The sequence below is a fragment of the Pseudorca crassidens genome, chromosome 12, assembly GCF_039906515.1.
Source record: "Pseudorca crassidens isolate mPseCra1 chromosome 12, mPseCra1.hap1, whole genome shotgun sequence".
Classification (NCBI taxonomy): Eukaryota; Metazoa; Chordata; class Mammalia; order Artiodactyla; family Delphinidae; genus Pseudorca; species Pseudorca crassidens.
Genome location: NC_090307.1, coordinates 60,032,072 through 60,044,897, shown reverse-complemented (window position 1 = coordinate 60,044,897; position 12,826 = coordinate 60,032,072). Strand labels below are relative to the sequence as shown.

The 12,826-nt window shown below is 48.3% G+C and overlaps 1 protein-coding gene across 1 annotated transcript in view; it reads left to right on the top strand.

Annotated features, from left to right (window-relative positions):
• Window positions 1-1,319: 1,319 nt before the first annotated feature.
• The window catches only part of LOC137204047 (lethal(3)malignant brain tumor-like protein 4), a 267,106-nt gene continuing 255,599 nt past the window's right edge, over window positions 1,320-12,826 (top strand). Inside the window, exon 1 of the mRNA XM_067701379.1 lies at window positions 1,320-1,398. The gene's annotated coding sequence lies outside the window, so the exon portion shown is untranslated. The remainder of the gene's footprint in view (window positions 1,399-12,826) is intronic.

The window sequence follows — 12,826 nt, the reverse complement described above, 5'->3', positions numbered from 1 at the left end:
TATTTCTAAGAGGCAGGTGGAACTAGATGTAGCCTTAACTCTTTCTGTGCTGGGAACATTTTGATGTTTGTATCATTGAGACCTGGAGTCTTTAACGATAAACACCGCTGGTGTGGACTGGGTTACACTGCAGTGATCGAAGCTCCTGCCCTTCACCAAAAACCCTATCTGTGACCAGGCAAGGAGCAGGGAAGGGGAATTCTCATCCACCCATTGAGCCGCACGCTAATATCATGCAGGCAGGTGTGCAAGTATGCAAAGGTCATACCCTGAAGGGTACCTGTTTCACAGAAATACGTCACAACTCCATAAGGTCTTCAGCACAAACATGTTAAAATGGGGTGAAAGTAAGTACTCCACTTCATTAGATCTTCTTTAGATGTTCTCTCTACATTGAATCCTTCTGCTTCCCTTTTTCTCTTTGACTCAAATCTCTTTTACTTAACTGATTTAGGGCACAGAACACAGTTTGTATATGCGTGTTTGTACTTGTAAATTTCTATGATCATGGTTCCTAATTTAAAAACTGCATTAGCAAAGGGTTTTATATTTCTATCTTTAATAACAACACTAAATGATGTTTCTACCAAGGACCAGTCTCACCTGAAAAACAGAAGTTTTTGGGTTATGGTAGCCAACAACAAATCAGAATGATCATTTTGGAAATTACCGTTAATCGTGTTAAATTATTGAACTTCTTGCTGGAAGCAACAAATTAATATTTATTTTATACCTACCAGCTATTATGTGTATACTAGAATTTATACACAGGACACTTTCATGAAAGAAAGTGTCACGAAATACAGTCTTCAGTTACCAGCTACTTTTAATTATAAGCCAGAATAAATGATTTAATAAGTTCCTCCCCAAACCAGCGACAATGCTTTGTGAAAGCCTCTCGTTAACCAGCAAGACCGTAAGTTCCATGAGGGCAGGGTCTCAGCGGCCTCTCCTGTTTCCTTCTCCACCTCAAGCAGTTACAAAAGGGTCCCTGAACATCTGTTGGGGCCACGTGAAAAGTCTCCTTTTATTTTGAAGTGGTTTCCGCGGACGCGCGTGTAGCGAAGTCAAGAGGGGGTAGCAAAATCGGAGGGAGCGGCAGGACAGAGAGGAATCGGGAGGAAGCAAGTGAACCCCGAGAGCCGGGGAGAGGCAGGTTGCGCGCCCCGTGCCGCGGGGCCGGAAGGGGGAGCCGGGCCCGCGTCCGCCGGGCTCCCCGGGGCGACCCCGCGGCGGCAGGTGGGGCAGGAGCATGCGCGCGGAGCGGCCCCCGGCCCCTGCCCGCCCCGCCCCGCGCCGCGCGCCCCTCCCGCCCGCACCGCCGGGCCCACGGCGCCGCCGGCTCGCGCCCAGGACTGTCGCCCAGTCGGCGTTGCGGGCGGCGCGGCTCTACTCCGGGTAAGGAGGGCGCCGCCGCCCGCGCCGCGGGGCCGCCGCCCCGGGTGCCCCCGCGCCCCGCACCCGGCGCCCCGCCGAGCGCGCGTCGCCCGCGGCGGGGCCGGGCGGGGGGCGGCCGTAGTTGGGAGTCGCCTCGCCCCGCGCCGCCTCTTTCTCTTTCTCTTTAGCCGCCAGGCGCGGGCCGGGCTCCCCCGCGGGGCGCTGCCCACTTGTCGCCCACTTCGGACGGGCCGGGGCGGGGACGGCAGGACTCCCGCGGCCCTTGGGCCCCCGCGCTGGGCGTCGCTTCCTCCTGGGCGGGACGTCCCCGCGGCTCCCGTCCTGAGGGCCGAGACCCGAGCCCAGAGTCCGCCCGGCCCGGCGCGGGGACGTGGGGGCCGGGGTCCCACCTGCCGCCCTCCCCGGGGACCCCGCCCAGAGCGCGGCGGGCTGGGCTCACCTGGGCGTCGAGCGGTTACTTGCGGGGTCGGTGCGGGCGTGTCCCCGAGGTCGGGGCGCTCCAGCGGGCTCTGGCCGTGCCTTTTATATCCCGTGGTCATAGATGAAAGTCTGCAGAACGTGCTGTATTCCACGTGTGCCTCCATACACTTAGCGGGGCATCGTTGATCCGTCCATGCCCGGGAGTGGAAACTTAGTAAAAGGACGGTCTGGTCTTTGTTACTGTTGAGGCTGCAGCGTGTGGAAGCCCAGGGAGGGCAGCCCGGTGGGGACCCCCTCGGCCAGGCCGTGGCCGTGCCCGTGCCCACCACTCAGTCTCCCTGCAGGTTACTCCGTCTACACCTTGCCCGAGGCACCGGCTTCGGAGATCCTGCTGTTGGAGCTGGTTTCTAGATGCTCCTGGAGGGCTCTGGTCTCAGTCCTTAGCCGACATAAGCGTAGTGGGGTCTCCTGGTGTTTTCGAAGAGGTTAAAGTGCCAAACAGTGGTGGTGGCGTGCATTTGTTTTTGATGCTTGGTAATATAAAGACTTTGAATGCATTTAGCTCTTCACAAGATGCTAAGTAACCTCAGTTACTCTTTATTGTACCTGAGAATCCAGAGAAAGCTTTCAGAGTAGAGATCTTTGGAGCATCCAAATGGATTGGATTCTGCTCTACTCACTTGGTGTGTAACTGGTGAGTAGTAAGGAAGAGGAGCTTAAAACTGCTATTTATTATGTTCTCAGATTGTGAGGCACATCGATGGATTTGTACTGCAGGTGACCTTGACTGTGGAGTTGTTTACTTTGCACACACTATTGGGGTCAAGAGAAGTATTAAGCTTGGTCTACCTCTGCAGCCAGCTCTCAATCTGTTTCCTAAGAAAGGGTGTTGGTGGGAAGGTGATCTGGTGAAAACAGAATTAAGGAAAGTTAAGGAACTGCCCTAACTTCTGATTTAAAGAGAAATAAGTGTGTTTTTAAGTTCATCGTAAGAATCTTAGGTGAGCTCTGCCATCTGTATGTATCATTGCAGTCAGTAGCTGTGTGATTTGTATCTTAAATTACACTTCTAATTCATTTTTACTTTTCTTAAAAAAATTTCAATTGTCATTTGTATAATTAAATCTCCTATGGGACAAACCACTAACAGCTTGACTTTTGGTGTGTTGAGGAGATAAAACTTGCAAACCAAATCACTTGTGAACAAAATAATATGATGAGGCAATAAATAGGATCTGAGACTAAAACAGTCTAAAATAAAATGCCAGCATTATGAAACAGACCGTGGTCAGAGGGTTTGGCAAGGAGAAGGTCTTTGGGGTCTGGAGTGATGAGAAAAGGACCCAGAAGGAGTCGGGCCTTGGGCTGAATCTTGTGTAGATGGACAGAAGGAAATAGTGTGTGGGAACCTAGGAGGGAGAAAGGGGGTCTCATGCCCTCAAAAGGATGATTATGATTTATTTAGAACAAAGAGAAAATATCTGCAGGGCCCAGTTTGGGCACTGTGGACATATATGCTCTCCCCACCAGCCCCTACCCTCCCAAACAAGAAAATGTCTATTCATTTTCCATGATTCATCATAATTTCTCCTCTGCGAAGGCTCTCCCAATTCTCACAACCCGAGTTCCTTCCTTTGACTTGCACTTTTCCTGGTTCATCTGTATATAAACACGTTCTTTTTTAACGGCCCAGACTTTAGATTTTGCCATTTTCTTTTTATTAATTTTTAAAAATTGAGGTATAGTTGACATATAACATTATTTTATGTTTCAGGTGTGCAACACAGTGATGTGATATATGTGTGTATTGTGGAATAATTACCACAGTAAGTTTAATTAACATCCATCACCTCACGTAGTTACAATTTTTTTTTCTTGTGATTGAGGACTTTTAAGAGCAACTCTCCCAGCAACTTTCAAATATGTAATACAGTGTTATTAACTATAGTCATCATTAACTATAGTCATCAAAAAAAAGTTGTATATATTCTTCAAGACTTAGTTTCTGTCTTTAAGGAGCACATATATGTCCTTCAAGGGCAGGAACAGGTCCTCAGTTCTCTTTATTCAGAGTGTTTTGGCACCATGGTTGTAGCTTTTTAACGTAAATGATAACAACCCTCTGGTGCCTGGCTTGGTACCTGGCGGGTGCTTTAAGCACACACTCACTGGGTATCTGGAGGGTGCATTCCGGGTGGGAGCAGAGGCTGGGTGGGAAGGCAGCGGTCAGGAAGCCCATCGGATGATGAAGGAGGATTTGCAGCTGGAAGGCCTGGAGTTGTCACCTTGAAGGGCAGGGAGAGCAGAAAGCCACTGGGAGTGGGGGAGCAGTGCAGGAAGCACCAGACGGCCCCCATTCCTCCCAGTGTGTCTTAGGGTCCCTTCTTCAGAGCTGAAGGAGATTTGACAATCACCATTAAATGTGTCTTGATTGTTTCAATTAATTCTTTTAATGAAGAACACTGCTGCTGTGAACTGGGGACGTTGGCAGGAGAGCCACGTTGGCGAGTTGGGAGCAGAGGGGAGCAGACAAGTTCAGTTTTTTAAAAGCTGCATTCACAGAGCGGCTGCAGTGCTGAGCTTGGAGAGAGGCGCTCTGACGTTGGGCTGGGAGAAAGCCAGCCAGGAAGTCTTCAGCTGTCACGGGGGTGACAGTAAAAGGAGCACGGGACGGAGCAAGTGAATTACCCAGAGAGGAGAGAGTGGTTCCCTGACTGGGGACTGAGGCTCCTCCACCCACTGAAGGGGTCCCTGAGAGAAACCAACATGGTCAGATGGTGCAGGGGTTGGGGGGGAAGCAGGCAGCCAGTGATGGGGAGCCCCTGCAGGACCAGAGGGGGCGCTCTGTGTTAGGTCCGTACTGATGAAAAATCCCAGCTCAGGAGGCGGAGTTGAACTTGGCTAGAAGGAGGTGATGGTGGTACCAAGGCTCAGTGTGAGCCATCGGTGGTGTTTTGCTTTCTGTGTTAGGTGTATAGATGCTCCCCTTTCTTGTGAATCGTGGTTTGCAGTTTACAAAGCATTTCCACTTTGTAGCATTGGTGAACATTTTGAGGGTAGTTTATTGTGAAGAAAGTGAAGAAGTGAAGAAAACTATTGAGATCCATCAAAAAAAACAGTGGACATACTTCCAAAGGGCCCTTGCGGAGATTAGTATAAATATGGATATTATCTTGGACTTAAGCAAAATAAAGCAAAAACAATGAATTAGAATATATTTGGGAGAAATAAAACTCCAGTTACTTCACACACGTAATATCTTTTTTTTAAACACTTGCACTACTCTTTTTTTAGAACCGTGCCTTAGAAGAATTTACCCCTATTTTATTTTGCAAATACAAACAGTTTTCCGCAGTAGCAGTGGAAAAACGAAACCTTTGCCCTGAGCCCATCAGAGCTGTTCCTCTGCTCCCCGGCCCCATGTGTGCCTTCTGGGAGGATTCACTGCAGGAGGACCTCCTGCTCCGGGAACCTCCTGAACTTTTATTCTTCCTGTTGTGTAGATTTCAGCTCATGGGCAAGGTGTTTTCTTAATGAGCCTAGACATTGTGGAGAAGGCTTGTGCATACCTTCTGACGATGGATCTTAGGTGATGAGAGTTTGGTGGCTGCCACAATTAATAATTGATTGATAGCTCGTTTGGAAGGTACCAGGTGGGGGACGTGGGAGACACAGCAGCGGTGATGCATCTTTTGTCCCTGTGCCTGGCCAGAGAGGACGCATTCAATTAGAGGGACAGATGGACAGCAGGACACTTTCATACACAGCGTTTTGGTGTGTAAGCTCTTACAATAGCTTTTAAGATCGTGATAGCTTTTTTTTTTTTGCGGTACGCGGGCCTCTCACTGCTGTGGCCTCTCCCGTTGCAGAGCACAGGCTCCAGATGCGCAGGTTCAGCGGCCATGGCTCACAGGTCCAGCCGCTCCGCGGCATGTGGGATCTTCCCGGACCGGGGCACGAACCTGCGTCCCCTGCATCGGCAGGCGGACTCTCAACCACTGCGCCACCAGGGAAGCCCCCCGATAGCTTTTTAAAATTAAAAAAAAAAATTATTGAAGTATAGTTGATGTACAGTGTTGTGTTAGTTTCTGCTGTACAGCAAAGTGACTCGGTTATACATATATATACATTCTTTTTTATATTCTTTTCCATTATGGTTTATCTCAGGATATTGAATAAGTTCCCTGTGCTATACAGTAGGACCTTGTTGTTTTGTGATAGCTTTCAGATTAAATCATGGTTGCCCTACTTACTCCCTGTTTTTTTGAGGGGTAGTGAATTAAGGAACCTAAATGGAGACGAGGCATTTTTGCTGGGCATCCACTTTGTGTCTGTTGTGTGCGGTGTGCATGGGGGTGACTAGTGCAGACAACTCCTGCCTTAATGGAGCGAATAGTCCAGCGAGGGGACAGACATTAAACAATCTCCCCCATAAATGTCTAAGGACAGACTTGAAGTATATTATGGGGAAGACCAACGGAAGTCCCTAATTTGGTTTTGTGGGTAGAAGAGGCGTCTCTGAGAAGAGGAGTCACTGACCAGGCAGGGGGCAGGGCAGAGAGAAGTTGAGGGACAGGGAGGCACGTGTGCGAAGCAGGCAGGGGGAGGGCGAGGCCCAGGGTAGGCGAGAGGCTGGGGGAGTCAGGGCCTGAGCGGGAAGCCCCAGGAAGGACGCGCTGAGGGTCGTGCATTCTCTCCTGCTTCCCACAGGAAGGCTTTGCAGGGGCTGAGCAGGGCGTGGTGGAATCTGCTTTGTGTTGGGTGAGGCTCCCGTGGGCTGCTGCCTCTGGAATACTGTGCGGGTGGCAGGACCTGTTAGGATGCCACCTCGGGGGTCCCGGTGAGGGGAGCTGGGTGTGGAGATGGGCAGAGATGGAGGGACTCCAGGAGTACTTTGGAGGTAGAATTTACAAAATTGCTTATGGATGGGAGGGTAAAATTGCTACCCTGAATTTTCACATGAGAAACTGGGTTAATTTTCGTAGATGGGGGAAGACTGGGATGAAGCAGACCTCGTAATGTGGCTTGGACCATTTTTCCTGTGTAAGACCCGCTGGATGTTGGTTATTTTTAGGGAGACAACTTGGTGTGGTTGTGACGTGTGTCAGGCACCCAGCTTTGTGCTTGGCACATGGTTTTGGAGTTTAACAAATGTGGGCTTTCTTTCGCTTTTCTGTGGCTGTGGGTTTTTTGTATTCTGCTCAGCTCATACCAGACCTACCGGCCCTCTTGAATTGGAGCAGCAAATCTGTCTGCAGGTGGGCACGTGTGCCCAAGTGCACGCGGTCTCAGGGCGGCCGTCAAGCAGCCTTGCGGGGAGCGTTTTCAGCCCTGACCAGGAAGGTCTAAAATGACCTGGTATGCTGTGTGGACCATCTGTTTCTCAGTTTCCCCTACAGCCTGGTGTCCCAACACTGATCTCAACACCGGGAGACTCTCCAAGCCCCTGAAAGGTCTCTGGCCCTGCAATTAGGAGCCATTGCTTATTCTTCGTGGTTCCTTCTTTTGTGAGTACATCAAAGTTAAAAATGGGACTTTCTCGAGTGACAGCAGCTACAAAATTGCTCGTCGTCACTATTATTATTGCTATAACTTCTTTCTAAGTAAAAACGAAGGAGCAGATTACAGACATGATTCCAGGCCTGTATAAATGGATCCAGGTGAGCACTGGTTCAATCCAAGGCCCAGTTCATAGATGAGCACATGTGCTGCTCTTGCCTTTGGTTTTCTAGATGGAGCCAAGCAGGGTACCCTGACTTGGCACTGTTTGGCAGATGGGGTTCAGACCTAAATCCGGGGTCACCGATTTCGATGTCAGGGGCTAGGCAGGGAAGGGAACTGAGTGAAGCTGGCAGAGAGAAGAAAACTCAGCGTCCTCTTGATTTTGCTTTCATTTTCTCACCTTGGAAACCTGCGCACAGGCACTTGTTTAGTATAAGAAGTTCTCTAAGTACAAGGATAGTGAGAGGGAGGAAAATCCCCTCAGTACCATGGAGACAGTAGGGAGTGGTGGAGACTGTGGCAAATTACTCCTATATGTTCTAAAGGGGTAGTTATTATTTCTTTAAAAAACTACCCCAAGTTGGAAACCTGCATTAAAATCAATGTGAAACCTCCCTATTTAAAAGTGCGGGCTCCCTAGTAGGTGCTAGGACACTGCCAAGGTAAACAGTATGTTTGCTGAGCGGATACTGTTTGTGGCTGTTTCACAGCCTCTGACTTGTGGGGTCGGCTCCATGGCGTGCTGAATGTACTTTCCTTTGCTCACGTGGTTTTCCTTCACTCATCCTTCACTTTCTTATGAATCCTGATGGAGAATATCAGCCAGCATATCAGCTTCTTATTCTGCGGATTCCTGCCATTTAAGTCTGACCTGGTTAAACCTGGTAGTGAGGAGTGGGCAGCTGGGCCCAGCCCTGTGATTCTGTAAGGCACATGCTTGTGTGAGAGGCTGGAGTGATCAAACTCTGGGTAGAAGCTAGGCTTTTTAAAGCTTTCCATCATGCTTCTCTGGAATTTTAAAAACATATTCGTGTTAAAGTGTATCTTTTTAACCAGTTGTCTAAGCGTTTGTGAGACTTCAGGACACTACTTTTTGTACGATTGGAGGGGACGGTGCTTTCTCTTGCCTGTGGGCTCTTGCTTATTTGTACCTGGTTTTCTCGTTGTGAATTTTCCTCCTCCAGGAAGCCTCCAGGCATCCCTCAACCTGCGTTTCACCCCCTCTGCTGTGTGCTTTCCTACCGCGATGTGCCGTTGTGCGTATCTCACTCTGAAGGGTAGAGCTTTGGTCCCCACGGAACCTTTTGGGTTAAGTGAGGGCTTGCTCCGTTCCCTGTATCTTTCCAAAGCCCAGCGATTGCCTGACACATGTTAGACACCAGTAAATAAAGGTTGAGTGATTTTGATTCAATTAGTGGCAGGCTCATACAGAAAAGAAATTCCACAAAGTCCCTAGCATTTGGGGATTCTGTGACTGCCCAGCTTAGACTTTGGGTTTGATTGAAAATGTAAGCACTGACCTTTCAGTCACTCATTTTATTATCATTATGGTCACGTGTCAAAGGAAATAGAAAGGTTCTTCTCTTTTGCTTTATGGCAAAGGGTATCCTTTGATTCCAGATCATTGCACCCTTTAGTCCTGGAACTAGACATCATCAAGGTGAATTATTAGAGATGCCGACATGGCGCTTTCAAATCTATATTTTATGCAGTCAATTTCTGAGGATGGTTAGAACAAAGACTTTTTTTTCTCCCTTTCTCTTTGAAAACAGTGAGCTTGCTGTCATTTCATTCCCACATGATATGTGGATGTTTCTCGGGCAGCTTAATGCATACAGCTGAGCTTAGAGTAGGAACCATCAAGGCTAACAGACCAAGAATTTGAGACGCCATCACCAGCCCAGGAGAGCAAATCCCACGCTTAGAGTGATTTCCAAGTTGATAGACTTCTGTGTAGGGTGATGAGTGTATTTCATTTGTTTTGTTAATCGAATGCCACAGATACTTGGTTCTTTTCAGAAAGGTAATAGTATGGTGCTGGGTCCCGCATCCCATGTAAATTAGCAGCTGTCAGTTGGCACACGCCCTGTGGATGGAGCCTGCGTACAGAATGGAAGCGTCCGCCTTCCAGCTGTTGCCATCTTTGTGTTTTGTGTGAATGTAAAGCCTGTCTATTTTACAGCAGCCGATCGTACGTGATCCTGAGGGCCACTTTTTTCTTCTACTGTGAGGACAAGGAGAATATCACCGCCAGTCTTTTCAGAACCGGCTCACGCCTGTGTCCAAAACAAACCATGTCCCTGGAGTAAATGGAGAGAGGAAAAAGAAAGGAAGCCATGCAGGGTACAGTCATACATTAATCACCAACGTGATTCGCAAAGTGTGAGGTTAGTGGGCCTGGTTTTTTTTTTTTTTTTTAAACAGAGAACAGGAGTATTTATTTATTTTTAAATTTATTTATTTATTTATTTTGGGCTGTGTTGGGTCTTCGTTTCTGTGCGAGGGCTTTCTCTAGTTGTGGCAAGCGGGGGCCACTCTTCATCGTGGTGCGCGGGCCTCTCACTATGGCGGCCTCTCTTGTTGCGGAGCACAGGCTCCAGACGCGCAGGCTCAGTAGTTGTGGCTCACGGGCCTAGTTGCTCCGCGGCATGTGGGATCTTCCCAGACCAGGGCTCGAACCCGTGTCCCCTGCATTAGCAGGCAGACCCTCAACCACTGCGCCACCAGGGAAGCCCCAGTGGGCCTGGTTTTAAATTAGGTTGATGTCCACATAAATTGTCTTTCAAGTTTCTAGAACTTTCAGCTCAAAGTAGCTGTAGCGTCTACCATAGGTCAACTATGGCTTATGAAGAAGCTTCATCCTGTCCCACATCTAGCAACTTAGGCTTAGCATTTTCTTGAATTTTAGGGAGTTTAGAAGTAATCTAATTCAGGTTTTCTCAGTCTCTACTATTAAGTCATTTTTTTGTTCTCAAGGGCTATTGTGTGCATTATAGGATGTCTGTAACAGCAGCATCCCTGGCCCCTACCCGCTGGGTGTCTGTAGCACTTCTCCGCACTTAGTTGTGACAACCAAAATGTCTCTAGATGTTTCCAAATGTTCCCTGAGGAGGGGCCAGAGAGGGCAGAATCGCCCAGGTTGAGATGGAGCCAAAGGGACGCTGAGACGCCGGCCCCACCCCCAGGGACACAGGGCCGAGTTTGTGGTTTCTGTGTATCGCATCAGGGAGGACGCGCCGGTGTATTTGTGTATTTATTCATTCAGCGGTGCTTTTGAGTACCTGCTGCACGCCAGGCCCAGGCACTGGGAAATACCCAGAATCAGTCTGGGGAGGGGGCTTGCCAGGGACTGGCCCCTCAGACTCCACGGGAGAGGTGTGAAAAAGTCAGTGCCTGTGCTGACGAAAAGGCACGTGCTTTCTGAAAGCAGAGAGGGAGGACACCTGCGTCCAGTCCCTGGTGCACAGGCACTCTTGTTCTGCTCCATGTATGGTCCAGCAGAAGCTGACTTGGCGGGTTGCGCAGTGCAGGGCCAGCCACCTTCCCGCCGCCAGCTGGGTCCCATCGCACCGGCCCCCCCCCACCCCCCCACAGGGACCTGTGTCCCAGACAGGAGAAGCCCACGCCTTTAATCAGGCCCTCGTGGGGATGAATGGTGTGTTCAGGGTTGTGTTATTTCCAGATCATTCGTGTGGCCCCTGCTGGCTTGTTGCACAACAGAAGAAAGCTAGTCACTTCCTGCACATTGAAAAATCTCTGTCCTCATCTTCATGCGTTCTCACTGAGTGTTATGTTACAAGTGAAGATAATAGGGTCGCCAGAATACATATGCCCTTATGTACGAGGATTGAAAAAGTTCTCCAACGTTTCCTCAGGCTGAATCACTGAAAATATCGGTCAAAACTGAAAATAAAATGAAATAGTTAATAACCTATTTTGAGGGGTGGTTTAATTCACTCACCTTCTTGAAATTATTCTGATTTCCACCTAATCCACTCCTGAGTTTCCATAATGAAGGTCCCATAGTTAGGTAAGTGCTCTGGTCTCTTTTATACCCTCCTTAGGGTCACACTGACCCACCCGCAATGAGGATCTTCCTTCTGGGAATAAGATGAGGGAAACTTTTAAAGAGGGGACAGGAAATGGAGCTTCTCCTCTTCATTTTGTTCCCAGAGTTTGAACGTGCCACCCCTCCCAGACGTGAGATGAAGCTAGAGGGGATGATGGCGCACCTGACCCCGAGTCCCTTTCACTTGGTTGTTGAACCGAATGTGGAAGGAACAGGACCTGCTGTGCCAATGTAACACGTGTTTGTAGCATCCCACTTAGTATCCTGAAATAAAGTTAGCAGGCAAATAACTCACCTATTCAGACTTCCAAAAAGTCAATATAATGTCCATATATAATAAGGGGGAGAAATAAATGGAAGGTAATTTATAGTAAAATGGTATGCGTTTCAAAATGTTTGGGTATGATTAGTCTAGAAAATAAAAGGAAGTCTTTGGATGCTTGTACCTACGGGTGGACTCAGTGTGAAAGTGACCAGTTAAAATGCTGACGCAGGGAGACTGCCTCAGGCAAGGGCGTCTGAGCAGCCATGGCTGCTCCTCCTGAAATGGTAGACAGCATCTGCTGAAATTCCACCTGAAACAAAGTAAAACCGTTCCTCCCTTTACACAGAGTTGCATTCCAGGGAAAGATAGGAAATACGAAAACCATGCAAAATGCTTTTTGATTATATGTAAAATAGAATTTTGTTCAAGGTTTAGAGAAGCATAAATAGGGTTTTCAAATACATGAATGTCAGGTGGGACTGACTCTCACCTTTGAAAAGTGAGAGCCTTTGCAGTAAGTACCCTATTCCATTTTTTATCTAAAAATAGGAATTGAGAATGAAAATTAGTTTTAGCATTTGGGGTTTACTCTTACGTGGTTGGCGCGTAACGTTCTAGTCCTGGTGTGCAAACTGTTTCCCCCCTCATTTGTACTTTTACCTACACGTTGTACCCTGTGTTGTTGCCCCGGCGCAGCTGCAGTTCTGGGTACGTTTTGAGGTTTGGGGTGAGAATGGGGGTGGGACTGGATTCCAGTACATTCTTACAGACTGAATACCATGTAAGAAGAAATGGGGGCTCCAGCTTCCACAAAGTAATATTTTAATGGTGTTTGAAAACTAGCGAGAATTCAGAGGATGAAATGAAATATAGCATATGAAATGAATGCACGGTGATGTCTATAATGGAGCCTATGGGCACTCAAGTTAAATATGTGCCACATACGCTATCACACCCTCGCGTCTCCACGCTCATCCTCGCATATGGCGACTTCGGGTTTATTATTGATTTGGGTAACTATTATTGTCCATGAGAGATATAAGGACATACTCCTCTTTCAGTTCAGCTTGTGGCCACTGTGTAATTAGAATTAGATATAGCATAAGTTTGTGTTTAAAGGGTAGGGCATGTGGTTTTATGAGGTCTTTTTCTGATGATGCAAACTAGAGGTG